The sequence below is a fragment of the Cryptomeria japonica genome, chromosome 10 (assembly GCF_030272615.1).
Source record: "Cryptomeria japonica chromosome 10, Sugi_1.0, whole genome shotgun sequence".
NCBI lineage: Eukaryota > Viridiplantae > Streptophyta > Pinopsida > Cupressales > Cupressaceae > Cryptomeria > Cryptomeria japonica.
The window spans coordinates 678,397,087-678,418,700 of record NC_081414.1 but is presented as its reverse complement, the minus strand read 5'-3'; the positions used below and the strand labels follow the sequence as shown (position 1 = coordinate 678,418,700).

The following is a 21,614-nucleotide window of genomic DNA, read 5'->3' as shown; positions in this document are numbered from 1 at the left end:
ATTGGTATCTGAGCTTAGGTTCTTGGTTTGATAAGCTTTCTCTAGCTTGGGTAGAGTCTGGTCTGAGAATACAATGGTCAGTTTTGAGTCAATCCCCACATTGGTGTTTAATGTGTCAAACTATTTTATTTGGAGTTGTAGAATGGAAGTCTTCCTGTCCTCTTTAGGCTATGACATATGGATGTCAGTTGTTAATGGTCTCTCTAGTCCGATTAGTCCTCCCACCAATCCTAGTGTAAAAAGAAGATATGAATGCAATGATGAAGCAATGAAGGCTATACTATGTGCGCTTTCTGATGATGTATCTTCAAAGGTGGACAGATGCAAATCTGCAAAGAGTTTGTGGGACAAATTGAAGAATCTGTATGGAAATGAGCCTACCCCTATAGAGCCATATTGTGGAAGCAAGAAGAACAATAGAGAAAACCCATATGTAGATGATGAAAATAGATCAGCCAGCTGCCACAAAAATGATGAAGAAGAAACCCATCTCTTCATGGCACAAGAGACACAAAGTGAGATTCACACAACAAAAGGTGATAATGCAAATAAACTCCATCGGCAATATGTGTTTGGCAGTGATGGTGAAGAGGAAGAAGAAGTTGAGGCTGAAGTTGATTTTGAAGGGGAGCTGGTAAGTGCCCTAGATGAGCTAAAAAATGTTAGGAATGAATATAAGAATTACAAAATTTCAATTCATGAAGAATGCAGTCAGTTGAGAACATGCCTTGAAGAGTCAAATATAAATATCTGCATATTGACAACTCAACTTGAAGAGGCCAAAGGTATGACTGGTGAATTGAAATCATTATTTGATGCTAAGGAGAGTAAATGTGAGGAGTTGGATCTAGAAGTGGAGACAAAGGATAAAGAATATCATAGGATAAAAGGAGAAATGGAGAATTTTCAAAAAGACCTTGAGAATGTAGGAAATTTGGAGGAATTGATTATGTGTTGCATTTATGTTTGTCATTTATGTCAACACTAGTTCTTTTGTTGTCTACCGACTTCTGGTAGAGCAGTTGGTCTTTGATGTTGATTTGGAGATTTGTCTTTGGTTTTGGTCTGGTTATTGGAATTGGTTTGGATTGGTTATTCATGTGTTCCTGATGTGTATGATATTCAGTTGGTTCAAGATTTGGTGATCCGGATGCTATCATATGTTCTAGTGATTACCGGTAAGGGTTTTACCGACAGTGCTTTGATGAAGATCTTTTGAATGAATCCAATAAGTGGTGTTGGTGTGGCTTCTAGAATGTTATCAGGATGCTGATGGTTATCATGTTTGTGTCCCAATTTTTCGTGGTGTTTCATTTGGCTTATGGTGACCTATTTTGGGTTCGGTGGTTATTCTATTAGGTTATGGACCGGTTTATGGAACATGTTGGTTGATGCTCCCGATGCATCACCGATTGGATTTATTGTTTGGTTTATGTTGTTTCGGTCTTAGGCCAACATGGTTTATCATTGGTTTATAGGATTATGTAATGGATCTATTGTATTATCTTTTAGGTGGTTGACCTAATTGTCTAGGTCCCGAGTTGGTATAAGTATAATGTAAGATCTCTTTTCTAGATCATATATATGTGGTAGGAAAAGGTTATGGGATTATCTGTGTGCAAATAAATTTGTAATCATGTGCAGAGGATTTGGTCGATCATAGGTGATCGAATTGGATTTGTAAAAGAGGTTTAAGACCTCAAGTATTGAGCTTAACTGAAACTGTACTTAGATATAGGAGATTTTATTCTTCCAGTTCATTCATCTTTCTGGATTGTAGTCTTGATTTATTTTGTAGTCAGTGAGGCTCCTTTTGTGACAATTAGTGCACTCTAGGTTGTTGTCCTTCTTGCATGTGCAGACCCCTCTTATTGTATTCACATACTTGCTGCAAAAGTATTATCTAACTATGGGTAGGCTTCCCACTGTGGTTTTTCCCTTTACTGGGTTTTCCACATACAAATCATGGTGTTATATGTTATGGATGGTTGGTAATTTTTCTATGATTTATGTTTATGCTTAATTGTTATATCTGTTATTTTGGTAAAATATTTGTGTGCTTACAGTTGTATAATCTATTGACAACTGATTCACCCCCCCCCCCCCCCCTCTCATTTTTCCATTGGTTATCCTAATAGATAAGTGCCAAGATGAGCTCAAGGTGAGGATACGGTTTGGTGGTAGCACTGATGCCTTGGACAAAATGTTGAATAAACAAAATCACTCCAAGGATACCTATGAGTGATCCACAAGCAAGGCTTCCTACAATAAATACTTTTAGTTTGTCTCCAAAACTAGAAATGACAAAAGTCAGACCTTCATAGTCAAGAATGATCCAAGGAAGAAGGTTGACCTAACTACAACTGGTGAGGACATGAAGCTAAAGATGACTACTACAGGGAGGAATAATTTTGATTCAAAAGGAAAAGGATGTATGCATTCTGGTGCATTTTATATGACCAGTGAATGATATGGTTGTCATTGTTGGCAACATCGTCTTCCAAGTCTTCTCAGTCTATCGGCAGTAAGTAGACTGATATATAGAAGTTAACCGGTTAAGAAATGTGTAGACAGGGCAAGTAGTGAGTTGACTGGCACATGGGAGGTCAACTGACAAGTAGTGACTAGATTGACACATAGGAGGTCAATTGACAATCAGTGAGTGGACCGACACACAAGAGGTCAACCATTTAAGTAGTGAACAGATTGGCATACAATAGGTGATCATCTAAGTAGATTTTGATCGGTACACCGACAAAGTCTATAACCAATAGAATTGGTAATGTTCAATTAACATCCAGTTAAATCAATAGTATTCTCTAGTCAACCAATGGACTTATCGGCATGGAAGATTGTCATGACAAAGATTCTTGGAAAGATTTCTAGAGAGTGATTTTGATGGGGAGGGGTACTCAAAGAGAGTCAATCCTTTCTCAATAGGAATTTGAGTGGTGTATTAGTGGTCTCCCTTCACTCTATACTATTCTTTCAATGAATCAAGACATTTAAACTCTCTAGGAGTTCTCCCAATCAAATTTTTCTCCATGACTGCTCAGGCAAGGTTGATATTCACAAGAGTAAATCCAACCTCAATCTAGTAATCTTCTAACAAATTCTTTTAGGGGTTGTTGCAGGTGTCCTTAAGGTTTTTAAGTCCAATCAATTGGTTTTGTACTTGGGTTTCATCCATTTCTCCATCGCTCCCTCTTTCTCCTATTTTCTAGGCCTAGTAGCCCTAGAGCCCTAATTAGCCCTACCTAACCGGTTTTTATGGAATTTCTCAAAATTGCCTCAAAGAACCAGGAAAACTATTTTATGATACGAGTACCCTTTTGGATGAAATTTTAGATTCATTAGGTGAGAAAGCCAGGTCTATCGACACATGTAAGGAACCCAAAAATGACATATTTGAAGGGTTTTTGGGTCTTTTTGGTCTTCTTCTAGGGGTTTAATGTCTTCCCTGGTCTACCGCACCTCAAAAATTCCACAAAGGCTCTGCCACACCCCACTTACTCATGAAAAACACTAGGCATCTTCAAACCTGATCATCCTTGCAAGCACTTGCAAAATTTCAATCATTTCCTAACCAGACTATGACTGAGCTCGCTTAGGAAATGATGTCCAATGGCCTTTCAATGACCTCCAAACCAAAAAAAATCTTATATACACTATAAAAATGTTCCATGGCTCAATTCCCAAGGGTTACTGAACAAAACTCAAAAGACTTCAAGATGGAACCATGTTTGGGCCTCTAAAACCCTTGCTCAGGCTGAGAGCACTATAAAATCAAATACTTAATTCAAAACTTCACTAAAAAAAAACTCAAATGCCTCCTGAGCACTAAAAATACATGTATAAATCAATCATGAAGTAATAGTAAAGAAATCAATCCATGAAGTACAGACTGTTGCTCACAATTTGAGAAAAATGCAAGTTAAAACTGGAAAAAGGTCTTCAAAATGTATTACAATTTTCTCAAGGTGTTCACCAACTTGATTACATTAATTCTTAGAAAATTTATATACCAAGTAGATTCTAACCAACTCTCCATCAGTTTCCTAACCACCGATATGCTCAAACTTTCAAAAAGTTGCTCAAAAGTTGTAAAATGTTGTCGAGCAACATTGACAACTTTTCCCAAAAAGTGCATTTTTACATTTTATGCTTTGTCACTCATCCTAAACCACCTAGAATGACTTAAAACCACTAACATGACATGTCTCAATGCCAAATGAGGCTTTCCAATATGTTTGACACCAAAATGGATGTTTATGCCATTTTAGGCTTACAAGGGCTCATAAGCCAAAATTGGGTAAATACATGATCCCATTGACATTCATCCTCCAAATGCATATCAAGAACACATGTGGACCTATGAGTAGTCCATTATTCACAATCCAAAACCAAACTAAAGACTAACACACCAAAATGTAGAAAATGCACTCGAAACTAGGTGCTCCTGCACCATACTCCTCCAATGAGAAAGAAGTCAAGTGACTCCTTTAAGCAACAAAGAAAGGAGAAATACAAGCTTAGAAAGTCTGCCTTAGGTACCCAAGTAGCCTCAAATTATGGAAGGTGGTGCCATTTGATCAATTGCTCCATATAGATGGTATGCCTTGTTTGTTTGAGAACTTTGGAGTCTAACACCTTCTCAACTTGTGGAATGGGCGTAGGTGGTAAGGGAAAGTTTGAAAGTGCTTGAGAGACCTCTGAGACTCTACTACCTTATTTTTGAAGTGTGCCCTTATACTATACCAAATCTACAACATTAAAAATGGGAGATAAAGCCATATCATCGGGTAGGTCTAACTTGTAAGCATTGTTGCCATACTTGGACAAGATTTTGCAAGGACCAATCCTCCCCATCTGAAGCTTACTAGGGACACCTTTCTGAAGCCTTTATGTGTTCAAGTGAACCATGACCATGTTCCCAACTGCAAATTGTACATCTTTTCTTTTCTCATTTGCTTTTTATTTGATTCTTTGGGAGGTGTCTAGTAGGGTTGTCCTAACCTGCTCATGAACCTCTTGCATCGATTTAGCCATGTCCAAAGCATGTCCACTCTGTTGTCCCATCTTTCCAACATCTCTAAGCTCCAAAATACCTCCAGGATGAAGGCCATACACAATCTCAAAAGGGCTTTTACCGGTGGACCTATTCATAGTCTCATTATAGGCAAACTCAACTTGATGGATGATCTGATCCCAAGCTTGTCCATACTCCTTTGTTAAGAATCTAAGAAGGTTTCCAAGTGTTGTATTGACCACCTCTATTTGGCCATCTATTTGGGGATGATAGGCTAAACTAAAAGACAAGTTAGTACCCAATCTCTACCACAGTCTTCCAAAAATGACCAATAAACTTTGCATCTCTACCTAATACAATGCTGATAGGTAAACCATGATTCCTAATAACCTCCTTGAAAAAAAAATGAGCAATGTGACTAGCATCATGAGTGACCTTACATAGAATAAAATAGGACATCTTGCTAAACCTATCTACCACAACATAGATGCTATCAAAACTTGATTTGGTTTTAGGCAAACCAACAACAAATTCCATACTTACACACTCCCATGGCCAGTTTGGGATAGGTAAAGGCTGATAAAGACCAGCATTGGAAGAGGTACACTTAGATCTTTGGAAAACCACACATTGTTCCACATATTTCCTGATATCTCTTTTCATCTTAGGCCAATAGTAGAATCTTTGGACAAGTTCCAAAGTCTTGTTAAACCAAAATGTCCACTTAGGAATGCATTGTGCTTCTCTTGCATCAAATTTTCTCTCATAGATCCTTTAGGTACACATAGTTGTCCTCCCTTAAACAAAAGTCACTCTTGTAAGGTGTAATCTTCATATCCACTATGAGTTTCCAAACTATTGGCAAACCTTGTAGGCAGCAACAAAGTCTTTATCATCTTCATACAAATCCTTGAAACTATCCACTCCAACACCTTTGATCTGCACTTCTTGCACTATTAGAAACCTTCTACTTAATGCATCAACTACTTTATTACATTTTCCTTTCTTGTGTTTAATGGTAAAGGTATATGACTACAAATACTCTACCCATTTAATATGCCTATGGTTCAACTTTTCTTGAGAATTGAGAAAGATAAGAGCCTGATTATCAGTATAAACCACAAATTCTTTAGGAAGAAAATAATGCCTCCATTTCCTAAGTGATTGAACAAGTGCAGACAACTCCAAATCATAAGAGGAATACCTTTTCTTTGCATCAATTATATTCTCACTAAAAAATGCAACCAGTTTATTGTCTTGGCTTAAAACTACTCCAACCACTATGTTGCTTGAATCACATTCAATGGTCAAGAGCTTGTCAGAGCTTAGAAGAATGAGTATTGGTTGAGTAGCAACCTTTGTCTTCAAGAGATAAAATCCTCTTTGTGCTTCCTTTGTCCATTGAAACTTGGTTTTGATACCTCCCTTGATTGTCTCAAGCATGGGTGCACATATCTCACTAAATCCTCTGATGAACTTTTTATAGAATTGAGCCAAGCCATGAAAACTTCTTACTTCACTTGTTGTCTTAGCTGTAGGACAACTAGTTATAGCTTCCACCGTAGAGGTATCCATCTTCAAATCACCTCTTTAGATTACAAACCCAAGATATACCAACTCATGTTTAATAAACTCACATTTCTCAGAATTGATGGTTAGTTGCTCATCACATAGTTTCCTCAATACAATCTCTAGATGCTTAAGACGTTCATCTTTAAACTTGCTAGAAATTAAGACGTCATCTAAGTAAACAACAACAAATTTACCAATATAGTCCTTGAGTACTTCATTCATGAGTCTCATGAATGTGCTAGGAGCATTTGTGAGTCCAAATGGCATAACAAGCCATTCATAAAGTCCTTCTATGGTCTTGAAGGCTATCTTCCATTCATCACCCTCCTTGATTCTAATTTGGTGGTAACCACTCTTGAGGTCTATCTTGGTGAAGTATTCAGCACCTCCTAAACAATTCATCAAGTATTCAATTCTTGGAATGGGAAATCTATACCTGATGGTAATCTGATTTATGGCTCTAGAATCAGTGCAAAGTCTCCAAGTACCTCCCTTCTTTGGGGACAAAATGGTGGGTACTGCACATGGGCCGATGCTCTTTCTTATTAGTCCATTGTCTAAGAGTTCTTGTATTTGCTTGGATATCTCCTTGTTTTTATAAGCTTCCTTATTGGGCAATGAAGCTTTGGGTATGAAATCAATTTGGTGACTTATGGCACATTGAGGAGGCAATGTTGCTGGTGTTCCATCATTGATAATGTCCTTAAACCGATTTAGGACCTGCTGCACTTCTTTAGGAATGCATACTTTCTTCTCTTTGTTGTCTTATTTTGGTTTTACAACAATGGAAAACCCCACTCCTTTTCCTTCCTTGAGTGTGTTAATGAACTCCTTCTCACCAACTAGTAGCACATTAGAACCTTTTGATCTTCCCTCTACTTGGTCTCCTATGGACTGAATTTTATAGGTGATTCCATCCTTTTGAAAACTATAGGCATTCTTCTCTCCATGGTGTATTGCTTTTTTGTCAAACTGCCATGGCCTACCTAGGAGTAGGTGGCAAGCATCCATGGGCAAGATGTCACACAAGATTCTGTCCTTGTAGACTCCTATAGTGAACTCCACCCAAGTTTGTTCATTCACAAGAACATGTTGCCCCTTGTTGAGCCAAGTAACCCTATAAGGATCACTATGTGGCATTCTTGGTAAATTGAGCTTACTCACTGCTTCCTCTGACACTATGTTATCTGTGGATCCTAAATCCACCACCACTCTACATACCTTTCCTATAATCTTGCATTGTATCCTAAACAAGGATCTCCTTTGGTTAGGTTCCTCAACCAGTTCTTTAATCAAGACTATTCTTATCATAATATTATCTCCAACCTCTGAATCTAAACTTACTTCAGATGCCTTCATGTTTTCTCTATCTTCTTGAGCATAATTTACTCTCCTCTCACCTCCTTGGGATGAAGAAGACTTCTCAGGGGATCTATAGGTTGGGTGTCCAAGTTGATGTCAATTATAACGCTTCATTGTGGTGAAATAGGACCCTCTTCTTGATCCACTAGACCTTCCTCTACTAGAGTTTCTAGATCCCCTTCCTCTATAGCTACTCTTGCTATTGGAATCCCCACTTTGCTCCACCAACTTGGATTCCCTTGGGGATCTCTAGTCTACACTTCTTCCGCCAAAGCTACCTCTCTAACCTCTGCAATCTCTCCCCCTACCTCTGCCTCTATTGCTTTGCTCTTGTTTCTTTTTTTCTCTTTTCTTCCACCTTGAGTTCCAATTGATAACACTTATGAATGGTAATAGGACATAACAAACTCAATTCTTCCTGAATATTCCATCTTAAGCCATTCAAGTATCTGGCTACCTTGATGCTTTCATCTTCTACCATCTTGGATCTCAGACACAATTTCTGAAATTCCTTATTGTAGCTGCTCACATCTAAGTCTCTTTGTCTCAATTTTTGTCTCCTCTTGTGCAATTGGATCTCATAATCTCTAGGGATATATGCTTCTTTCACCTTGGCTAGCATTCCTTTCCAAGTGGCTATTGGGTTCTTACCCTCATTTTTCCTCTCTTCCTGGATGAATTTCCACCAAGTCAAGGCTTCTCCTCTCAATCTAGATTTGGCTACCTTCACCTTTTGTGCCTCAATAATCCCATGACATTCAAAGTGATTCTCCAATCCTTTAATCCATTACATGACTACTTCTAGTTCCATTTTTCCACCAAAAAGTGGCACTCCTTCCAAGGATTTTCCTCCTAAGGCTTTGATGGCTCTAAGGAAAGGTTCTTTAGGTAGAATAGGATTTGGTTCAGGTGTGCTATCCTCTTCTACAACTTCTTTACCCTTCCCTTCATTGACCTTGATTGTCACTTTCTCATTCTTGTCTTCAACTGTGTCTAGTTTTCTCTCCAATTGTAGTAATTTTTCCCTCAGGAGTCTATTCTCTTCCTCTTGATCTTCTACCTTCTTGGCTCACTCTTCATTGGTCACCATTCTTAGACTATTTTCTCCTACTGATTCAGTGTCTGTCATGTATTGGCTTCTTCCCAAATCCTGGTTGCTCTGATACCACTATGATGGGGAGGGGTACTCAAAGAGAGTCAATCCTTTCTCAATAGGAAGTTGAGTGATGTGTTAGTGGGATCCCTTCACTCTATACTAGTCTTTCAACAAATCAAATATTTAAACTCTCTAGGAGTGCTCCCAATCAAATTTTCCTCCATGACTACTTAGACAAGGTTGATATTCACAAGAGTTAATCCAACCTCAATCTAGTAATTTTCTAACAAATGCTTGCAAGGCTTGTAGCAGGTGTCCTTAAAGTTTTTCAAGGCCAATGAACTGGTTTTGTACCTAGGTTTCATCCATTTCTCCATCGTTCCCTCTTTCTCCTATTTTCTAGGCCTAGTAGCCCTAGAGCCCCAATTAGCCCTAGAGCCCCAATTAGCCCTACCTAATCAGTTTTTATGGAATTTCTCAAAATCGCCTCAAAGAACCAGGCAAACTCTTTTATGATCTGAGTACCCTTTTGGATAAATTTTTAGATTCATTAGGTGAGGAAACCAGGTCTATCTGTACAGGTACAAAACCTGAAAATGGCATATTTGAAGGGTTTTTGGGTCTTTTTGGTCAAACACTAGGCATCTTCAAACCTGATCATCCCTGCAAGCACTTGCAAAATTTCAATCATTTCCTAACTAGGATATGACTAAGCTTGCCTAGGAAATGATTTCCAATGGCCTTTCAATGACCTCCAAACCAAAAAAAATCTTATATACACTATACAAAGGTTTCATGGCTCGAGTCCCAAGGGTTATTGAACAAAACTCAAAAGACTTGAAGCTGGAACCATGTTTGGGCCTCTAAAACCCTTGCTCAAGCTGAGAGCACTATAAAATCAAATACTTAATTCAAACCTGCACTAAAAACAAACTCAAATGCTTCCTGAGAACTATAAAGACATGTATAAATCAATCATGAAGTATGGACTATTGCTCACATTGAGAAAAATGCAAGTTAAAACTGGAAAAAGGTCTTCAAAATGTATTACAATTTTATCAAGGCGTTCACCAACCTGATTACATTCATTCTCAAAGAATTTATATGCCAAGATTCTAAGAAACTCTCCATCAGTTTCGTAACCACCGATATGCTCAAACTTTCAAAAAGTTGCTCAAAAGTTGTAAAATGTTGTCAAGCAACATTGACAACTTTTGCCAAAAAGTGTATTTTTGCATTTTATGCTTTGTCACTCATCCTAAACCACCTAGAATGAATTAAACCACTAACATGACATGCATCAATTCCAAATTAGGATTTTTGAGATGTTTGACACCAAAATGCACATTTATGCCATTTTAGGCTTACAAGGGCTCATAAGCCAAAATTGAGTAAATACATGATCCCATTGACAATCCTCCAAATGCATATCAAGAACACATGTGGACCTATGAGTAGTCCATTATTCACAATCCAAAACCAAACTAAAGACTAACACACTAAAATGCAGAAAATGCACTCAAAACTAGGTGCTCCTGCACAAAATTTATGGCACGGTCACATAATTTTGAATAGAATGTTTTTGGAGGGAAAGTTGGTGAAAGATCCTAAGGGTAATAAATTCACATAATTAGTTTTGATGAGGTTGTTATTCATGTGAAAAGAGATATGTGAAATTGAACACATGCGAAACATAATAGAGTGCAGAGTTGAGGGTCAGAGGACTGGCAGAGTGAAGAGCCAAGGATCAGTAAATGAACAGAGTACAGGGCCGAAAATATATTCAAAAAACTGGTGTTGTGTAGAGTAGACACAATCGGTGTGGATAGAGTATGATTTTTAGTGTGATCTGATCAAGCTATCAGTGGCTACTCTAGCAGATCATCCTTTTGTTGCTTTCTAACCATTGCAACTAAAATCCCTTAATAGGGTGGACTTTAACAGGTCCCATTGTAAAAATCCCTTAATCGAGTGTCATCTTAATTGATGATCCTAAGAATTTTAACAAGGATACCTTTGATAGGGTAAAGGCACTGATAGGCCTTAATCAAAATCCCTTAACCAGGTAGCACTTAATAGTGTCTTTGTAATCTCCTAATAGGGACGGCTCCTCACCGAGCATACTCCCGAAGAGTACAAATTTTGTGAGTTCCTACTCACACCGTGGTTTTCTCCCATTTGGGTTTCTGCGAGATAAATATTGGTGTCACTTTGTATCTTTTCATGCATGCATATTCTTCTGCAATCATTATTTATATTGATGAATGTTAAGTTAGTGAAAACTTAAGTTAAAAGTTTTAATTGAGAAAAATCGATGAAGTGTTGATTCACCCCTCCCCTCTTAGTACCGGTTGGGACTAACAAAGTAAAGCTAAGAGAAGATGACTTTATCAACAATAAGAATAAGATCAGATAGTCTAGAAGATCTTCTATCGATAGAGGACAAATAAATGTTGATGCCCACAAGACAAGTCCCTGGAGAAGTAGAAATGGACAAGCCAAACCGGCAAGCTTACCACATGTTTGGTAGAATAAATTTGTAAATAATAAGCCCTCCTTCTCCTATTACTACTTTGCATGCAAAGGATATGGACATAGAGTAGATGAATGTAAAATGAGGTCTAGGAATAGACAAAATGTTTTTCCTATAAATAACAATTTAGTCTATCAAAGATGTAATGGACTTGGCCATAGAAGTCATGAATGTAGAAAGAAGAACATTTAGTCATATGGTGGTCGGTATAACAGTCATACTTCATATGAAAATGGTTATAGAGAATATGAAAATCAATGAGCTACATGGATCAAAAAGAGAAGTCTCCCTACAATATCAAGAAATCCACCAGTTCTAATAGCTGGTTACAACAACATGATCAAGAGAAGAAGATCAAACTAGTTTGATAGAAGGTCCTCCAATCATTTGGCTATCATGAACATAGTCTACTACTACAACAAAAATTTTGGAGAAAGAACCAATCAACAAAAGGAAATCAATACTGCTCCCAAGACTGCAAATGAGAAACAGAGGGATACCAAGAAGGTATGAAGGAAGAAGAAAGAGAGTAGAACCCTGGACCAACACTATGCATCCAATGCACAGGTGATATCTCCTAAGGATTAAAGGAGATTTATGACTTAGGGGGAGTTACATATTGATAATATAATTCACCCCCAAATTAGAAAAAGACAAAGGAAATGGTTGTTTCATACCGGTATAAGGGAGAAGATGAAATGATAGTATGTGTAGTTAGTGCCTTGGCTACACATCTACATATGTGAGATGGATTGATTCTACAAGTGTCAATGGATGACTCAAATTGCAAATTGGCATTAGAGGTATTTGACTCTAGAAGACAAAAGTTAGAGGAAAGTGTTCTGGTAGAAATATTGGACCAGTATAGGGTCACTCAGTATTGCACATTGTGTGAGTCAATGTGTTTCGATAAGAGATGTTGATCCGGTATAGTAAACTGGTATGCATAGTATGCTACTGGTATTGCAGATTATAATCTGTGTAGTAACTCCTGTGGATTAAAGTGAATAAATTATGTCTCAGGTAATATTGGAGAAGTCCTGAATGACATTGTGTTGATCCGGTAGTCGACCTTATATGTATGCATCATTTTTAGGTCAATCAATTTAATTGTTGACATGATGGTGATGAGGTTTGGCATCATGGTCATGTAGGATCATGTCACAAGTTGTGATGGATATCATGGAAGTGGAAGACTATCTGCAGATCATATATGCTCAACTCTACTAGTATAAGGTGAATATTGGAATCTTGATTTAGGACCTGTCAGGCAATGAAGACCTGAGATCTGTGGTTCAAGGGGAGTTCACAACCATATCATCTAATTGGTATCAAATATACTGTACACAAGGGGAGATCAAGTGTCTATGGTTTTACCAGTTTGTTTGAGACTTTGGGATGTGCTCATCGGTCCTTGTTTGTGAGGTATTTCAATGTCTATTCAATTTGTATTTAATTGAAATTAAAATTGGACCATTGGGAGAGTTACCTGCACAAGGGGAGAATATTCATGTGACATCAGATTGGTATTAGTGTCAGCATCAATAATTGGCATCAAAAAATTGGTGTTAGAATAACTTTTTGCATATCAAAGGGGAGAAGATGCACTCTGACCGACAGGTAAGTGACATTCACTGACACACTTTTCTACAATTGGTATCAGACTAGTATATACAATTGGTGTCATTTGGTGTTTGAGCCCACTATCCCAAGTGTTGTTGGTTGAGAGGATGCAAAGTAAAATGGCCAAAGGGGGAGAAGCAACTAGTAGAAAGCTCTGTCAGTTCCCTTTTCCATTATTGTCAAAGGGGGAGAGAAAAATTGTAGTATATCAGATACTATATGTGTTGACATCAATGCCAAAGGAGGATATTGTTGGCATTGTGTTGTCATTGATGTCAATTAGTATTGCTATCATTGATGTCAACTGATATAGCATGTTACCGATATAGCTTGTCACCGGTAAGAAGAGGATTTCAGCTGACATTGTGGTCATTGGAGTCACCGGTACACAAGTTAGTGTTGGAGACATAAGTTGGGATGTTGACCGGTCAATAGGCATTGGAGATGGCTGGCATTATGGAAATGCCAACCAGTGAGTGATGTGTTCACAATATATGGTTGCCAACTGCTAATAATGTGAGTGGTAAGCAAGCAAGGTTGAGCTAATAGAGAAAGTGCATGAAACCGGTATGCAATTAGATGTCATACAATAGGACTCCCACCAGATGAAGATGTTGTCACCAAATGAAGAGAAGATTGGTAGATAGTAAGGTAGAAAAAAAGGATGTCTACCAGGTTATGAGTCTTGCTTGAAGATGTATCTACCAAATAAGGAATTCACATTAGTGCAACACTAGAAGAAAAATGAGCAAGTGACAAGGATCTACTCCCATCGAGTGTTGGCAGGTTAAGTGCTTTAGTCCATCTACTCCCACCGATAAGTGATAATACTGAACTTATCTCCCAACATACATGGAATTAATTATAACTCTCTAGGATAGCTCAGTCAATAAATATAAGGCATGATGAAATACTGGGACATAAGAGGAAGAATAAGAAGTGACTAGTTTGTCTCTTTGGCAAACCGGTTGATATGATGTCCGAGCAAATGAAGGAGAAGGAAGTTTTAGCATTTGTAGACATGGACTCACTCTGAGATGTTGGTTGAAACTGGAATGCAGATGCAAATTGATGCAATGACAGTTAAAGATTGATGGTGGTATTGGAGCACCTCATCAAACCCTTCAAGATGACAAGTCAGGCTCTAATAAGGGAGGATAAGGCATTAACAATGTCTTTAGGATGTTTTATATAGGTTTTTAATCATGCATTATATGTTTGTAATAATGAACCCCATCTTGTGCGATGTTGGGACTCATTAAATTTGAGTCAAGGTTAGAGGCCCATTTCAAAATTTTGCTCTGCATTTCCAAATGATCATAAAATGAGTCAGTTTGAATGGCCTAGTTAGAGAGAGGGTAAAATGGAGCCAGTTGATTTTCAAAGGGTAAGGCTTGGGAAATGTGTCCTATACCTTTCGTTTGGCCTATTAAGTGATTTGAAACTTTCAAATTTCATTTTGGATCAGTTGATCGGGTACCCATTTCAAGGGGTGAGCTGAAAGTGCATTTTAAGTGCATCTGCAGATTTTATTAAGTGGCCTACATTAAGCACCTATATATTTTTCCCTATTGATAGTCATGTTGAAATTAAAAATGGATTGAATTATATGCATAAAACTATGCCCTCGTACAAAATTTCAAGTTTTTATGAATCCACTTTCTCAGTTTAGCAGGCTCAATCTGTTTGTAGTTTGTGTTGTTTGACAAGTCCCTGTTTCAGCAGCTAGTTGGAGCCTTGTTTTGCACAAGTGTAAAAGTTGCCTTAGTGAATGTCATGTCAAAATTCTTTTTCTGGGCTATTGTTGGTATAAATGAAAAGCTATGTTTCTAGTTTCAAGCTCCTGCCAATCAGTTTGATCGGTTTTAAAAAGGGTTTCTTGAGCCATCTTTTTCAGTGTTTCATACTTGCATTGCTATATCAGTTAAAGTTGCTATTTTCATGAGCACACCATTTGCACATAGACAACCTTTTGGTCGAACTAAGCATTCTAAGTTTTGATATGTACTTCAAGGTACTTATGCCTCATATTTGAGGTTTTGTGGAGATTGTTTGATATTTATAAGAAAGGCATCATGTGTTCCCTGTGCATTAACTTCATCAGGTCCGTAGTGTCGACAAAGCCAGCTGGTCACCTTTGACCATTAATATTTCTTCACTTGGGATTCATCTTCAGAAACCACTTGTCAGAGTTCATGTTTGTATATCAGAGTACACGCATGTCAGTTTGCAAGGTCCAAAAAGGTATTTTGACTAGTTTGAAAATTATGTCTTTGCGATTAAATGCAAAAGTGTGTTGCAGGCACCTAAAAGTTGCAAAACTCAATTTGATGATATGAAAATGGTGCAGATCATTTCCATAGGTATTTTTAACGTTCATGAGGCATTTAGAAGGTTAGTTACATGAAAACAAAATTTTGTTTAACCAGACGCACTTTGGGGCCCCACCTGGCTTGCCACTTCATGCACCTTTTTCAGGCAAAATTTAAATTGTTAGTTTAAATCATATGTTATATGATTTAAGAATAAAGGAAGAAGATGTCAAAAAGCGTTTAAGAACTGTCGAGTCAAAACTTGAATAGGGGAGAAACTCAAATCTATTTGACCATATATTGGTTAATGATGACTTGGATACATGCTATGACAATCTCAAGGAAATTCTTGGCCTCAGTAATGTGTCCTTTCCATTGGGAGCAGCCAATGGTCTTCTTGATCCATCACTGGTAGATGTTGAATTCCCTTATAGTCATTCAACATCATTAGTGAATCAAATAGTAATAGTTTATGGTGGTATTGCAGCAGATGGAAGAGCAGCAAAAAATAATGCATGTCCTTGATGTGTCTTCTCTTGAAGGTGGTGTTCCAAGAATAACTCGAGGTGTAAAAACTCTGGCAGTGGATGGAATCAGTAATCCGTCCATCTAGCTCAAATAAAGTCCTCCACCTTGAGAACAAGCAAAGAAGTTTCCAATTCGTGAGTATCTTCCCTGCATAGTGGCTATTGGGAAGCCACGTTAAGCATGAAGCAAGTGCTATTGGCAATTTAATACAAGTCAAACATTCCTCTCACAATGCCTCCCTCTTCTCCCTCTATGTGGTCCTGTTGAAGAGGCATAGAAATTATTAAAACAAATACAATTTGCAGCAATCTTCCCCCTCCTGTGAGCCAGAAGAGATGTAAGGAATATAACCATTATTGTTCATGTTGATCATGGAAAGACAACCTTAGTTGATGCAATGCTCAAGCAAGCAAAGGTGTTTCATGAAAATTAGTTTGTACAAGAAAGAATCATGGATTCTAATGATCTAGAGAGGGAGAGTGGGATAACAATACTCGGACAGAATACAACAATAATGTACAAGGATACAAAGATCAATATTATTGATACACTAGACCAGTCAGACTTTGGAGGGGAAGTGGAGCATGTGCTTAACATGATGGAAGGTGTTCTTCTTGTGGTAGATTCAGTTGAAAGGCCAATGCCGTAAACATGATTTATTTTGAAGAGGGCTCTAGAATTCGAGCATTTTGTCGTAGTTGTGGTGAATAAGATTGATAGGTCTTCAGCTCATCCTGATTATGTTGTCAATGCAACTTTTGAGTTTTTATTGAACTAAATGCTTTATGAGCAGTGTGACTTTCAAGTTGTATATGAAAGTGCTATCAAGGGCCAAGCTGGGTTGAGCCCGGACAATATTGGAAATGACCTTGATCCTCTTTTTGAAGCAATCCTTCGATGCATACCTGAACCAACTATTGATCCTAATGGTCCATTTCAAATGCTTGCAACAAATTTGGATTTTGATGAACACAAAGGATGAATAGTTATTGGGAGGGTAAATTTGGATACCGTGCATAGAGGTATGGAGATAAAGGTGTCTACATCAGATGAAAACTTTAGATTGGGTAAAGTCAGTGAACTCTTTGTATATGAGAATTTTACAAAAGTTCCAGCTGAAATGGTCGAAGTTGGAGATATTTGTGTTGTCTATGGTATAAGTGATGTCCTTATTGGTGAAACTCTGGTGGATAAATTTGATGGCTCAGCTTTGCCTAGAATTAAAATTTAAGAACCTACTGTGAAAATGGCATTTTCAATTAATACTTCAACATTTGTGGGGCATGAGGGGATGTTGGTATTTTGGTATGGTTTTGTCATTGATGTCAACACCTATTGAAAACAAGCACTTTGGAGATCCAGCAACATTCATCGGCAAGCAAGTAACTATTGCAACAGTTACTGGTATATGGCTCACCAGCAGGATATAATGTTCACCGGTATCTGGAATGATATGGAAGACACTTGGTAATGTTGAAGACATCATGTGGACACTTTTTTTTGAAGAATTAATCATTGGTATATTCATATTTGCATATTTGCTTTTACCAGCAAATAGGTCCAGGTTATCTAGGGTTACACCAGCAAGTTTATCTTTTCCAGATCAGCATGGCATGCTATGGAGATGATTTATTATTGATGTAAATGCATTAAGCTGACATGTTTAATCGGTTATTGCATCGGATATTATATTGTTTGTAAAATGATTTTATTGTAATATCTTGTAGAGCTGACCTACTAAAATTGGTCTTAGGGTATGGTATAAATGTAAGATCTTATTTGTAAGATCAAGTGTGGAATGCGAAAAAGAATTGAGTGAAGGTATATGTGAGATTAAGCAAAGGTATACACAAAGACATCATTTAAAGGTGAAGCTAGGTTTTTGTATAAGCATATCAGCATTACACCGGTACTAAATATAGCATATGAAGATGTTATTTTGTGCAGTACATTCTTATTGGATTTAACCATCCAACTGTAGTCAGTGTGACTCCCATTTTGTGATTGAGCAGTGAGCTCTAGGCTGCTGGCCTTTCTGCATATGCAGACCCCATTTATGTACACTTACTATCTGCAGTAGTATCATCTGATTGTGGGTAAGGTTTCCCACCATGGTTTTTCCCCTTACAGGGTTTCCACGTACAAATATTGGTGTTATGTGTTGTGGATGACTTTATGTTTGTGTTTCATGCATTAATCTTTATCGGTATAGCAATTTACTGTTAACACTATCTACCGACATACTTAACTGGTTTACCAGTATTAAGCATTAAGTTGGTTACTCTAGTATCAACAGAGGATTCCACAGTAATTGAAGAACAACAACAAACTAAGACACCTCGGTATGTAAGATTGAATCATTCTGAAGATCAGATAATTGGAAACAAATTCAAAGGAGTTATGACAAGAGGAAGATTGGAAAATGAAGAGGTATGTATTATTTCTCAAATTGAACCATCATCTATCAATGAGGCATGTGAAGATAAATTTTGGATTAAAGCTATGGAAGAAGAATTAGGACAAATTGAGAAAAATAATACTTGGACATTAGTTCCCCGGCCTAAAGATAAAAATGTAATTGGAACCAAATGGGTATTTAGAAACAAACTTAATGAAGATGGTAAGGTTGTCAGAAATAAAGTAAGACTAGTGTGTAAGGGATATTCTCAGAAAGAAGGAGTTGATTACAATGAAACCTTTGCACCGGTAGCCAGAATTGAGGCAGTTAGATTATTCTTGGCTTTTGCAGCTCACAAGGATTACAAAGTTTATCAAATGGATATTAAATGTGCATTTTTGAATGGAGATCTTGAAGAAGTATATATTGAACAACCTGATGGATTTTCTTTGACAGATGACAACGATATGGTTTGCAGGTTAGGAAAAGCTCTGTATGGATTGAAACAAGCCCCAAGAGCTTGGTATGCAAGGTTGGATAAGTATCTTTTAAAGGTTGGTTTTACTAAAGGAAATGTAGATAGCAATTTATATTACAAAATAACTAATGATGACATCTTTATTATTGAAGTATTTGTTGATGATATAATCTTTGGAGGAGAAGATGGATTATGTAAGGAATTTTCTCTTAAAATGCAGCAAGAATTTGAAATGTCTATGATTAAAGAAATAAAATTCTTTTTAGGTTTGTAGATTTCACAGACTGATAAAGGTATATTTTTGAGTCAATCCAAGTACTTGAGAGAATTGCTAAAGAAATTTGGGATGGAGAACTCTAAACCGGTAAGCACACCTATGACTACAAATGACAAATTATCTCAAAGGGATGAATCAACACCTGTTAATCCAACTAGATACAAATCTATGATAGGAGGTTTACTGTATTTGACACAAACTAGGCCTAATATTATGAATGCAGTATGTATTGTTTCTAGATTTCAAAGTAATCCTAGGGAAAATCATGAATCAACAGTGGAAAGGATTTTCTGGTACTTACAAGGCACAACAAATCTTGGATTATGGTATCCTAAAGATGAAAATTTTGACCTATGTGCATACACAGATGCAAAATGGGCAAGAGATGTGGATGATAGAAAGAGCACCACTGGAGGAGCATTCTTTCTTGGAAAAAGATTAGTTTCTTGGTTGAGTAAGAAACAGAGTTGTACATCTTTATCAATAGCAGAATCAAAATATGTTGCAGCAGCAACTAACTGTACACAGGTATTATGGCTTAAGAAAATGTTGAAAGACATAAAGGTAAAATGCAAGGAACCCATTACTATATATTGTGATAACACTACAGAAATTGATATATCTAAGAATCCAGTATTACATTCTAAAACAAAACATGTTTCTATCAAACTGAATTTTCTAAGGGAAAAAGTTGAAGAAAAGAAGATAAAACTAGTTTATGTGAATACTAAAGAACAACTTACAGATATTTTCACAAAACCTTTGCCTAAGGAGACTTTTGAATATCTCAAAGATCAGCTTGGAGTCATACCACAACTGGTAGAGACTTAGACAGTTGATGATTGTCATCAACCGATAGAATTAAAAAGACAAATCTTTATTCCGGTATTTGATGAGGAAGCTACTTCTCAGGGGGAGTAGTTGGTATTTTGTATGGAGTTGAATTTTGTAGCTTTGGCATTTGATGTCAAAGGGGGAGAGATATCTATGGAAAAACACATTATCTTTTGAGGAAAGATTGGTATTGAAAATAAATCTTTGGATAAACACATGTTGCTCCAAGGGGGAGAAATGGAGATTGTTGGTTTTTGGTATTTGGCATTTCTGTTTTGGCACTTTGATGGTTTTTCCATCTTGTGTTGCCATCAATGCCAAAGGGGGAGATTGTTGGTATTTTGGTATGGTTTTGTCATTGATGTCAACACCTACTGAAAACAAGCACTTTGGAGATCTAGCAACATTCACCGGCAAGCAAGTAACTATTGCAACAGTTACTGGTATATGGTTCATCAGCAAGATATAATGTTCACCGGTATCCGGAATGATATGGAAGACACTTGGTAATGTCGAAGACATCGCGTGGACACTTTGTTTTGAATAATTAATCATTGGTATATTCATATTTGCATATTTGCTTTTACCGACAAATAGGTCCAGGTTATCTAGGGTTACACCTACAGGTTTATCTTTTCCAGATCAGCATGGCATGCTATGGAAATGATTTATTATTGATGTAAATGCATTAAGCCAACATGTTTAATTGGTTAGTGCATCGGATATTATATTGTTTGTAAAATGATTTTATTATAATATCTTGTAGAGCTGACCTACTAAAATTGGTCTTAGGGTATGGTATAAATGTTAGATCTTATTTGTAAGATCAAGTGTGGAATGCGAAAAAGAATTGAGTGAAGGTATATGTGAGATTAAGCAGAGGTATACATGAAGACATCATTTGAAGGTGAAGCTAGGTTTTTGTATAAGCATATCAGCATTACACCGATACTGAATCCAGCATATGAAGATGCTATTTTGTGTAGTACATTCTTATTGGATTTAACCATCCAACTGTAGTCAGTGTGACTCCCATTTTGTGATTGAGCAGTGAGCTCTAGGCTGTTGGCCTTTCTGCATGTGCAAACCCCATTTATGTACACTTACTATCTGCAGTAGTATCATCTGATTGTGGGTAAGGTTTCCCACCATGGTTTTTCCCCTTACAAGGTTTCCATGTACAAATATTGGTGTTATGTGTTGTGGATGACTTTATGTTTGTGTTTCATGCATTAATCTTTACCGGTATAGCAATTTACTATTAACACTGTCTACCGGCATACTTAACTGGTTTACTGGCATTAAGCCTTAAGTTGGTTAATTGGTTTTTGGTTTGAATTTATTAGACAACTGATTCACCCCCCCCCTCTCAGTTGTCTCCGGGACCTAACAGGGGAAACATGTGACAAGCAGAATTATTAGGGAATGTTTTTATTGTGAACTTGAGAGGAATTTGGCAATGAAAGTTGAAGATGGAAGGCGATGAAGCCCCTTCAAGAAAATGCAGTGGCTAAGTGTATTTCCAGTTTCTCCATTAGCAGCCACTAAGAAAAACTTTCAAGTTCCAGGCTA

The 21,614-nt window shown here is 37.3% G+C and overlaps 1 pseudogene; it reads left to right on the top strand.

Moving 5' to 3' along the window:
* The first annotated feature begins 496 nt into the window (after positions 1-496).
* LOC131027747 (putative elongation factor TypA-like SVR3, chloroplastic) lies at positions 497-21,528 on the top strand (annotated as a pseudogene).
* Positions 21,529-21,614: the final 86 nt, after the last annotated feature.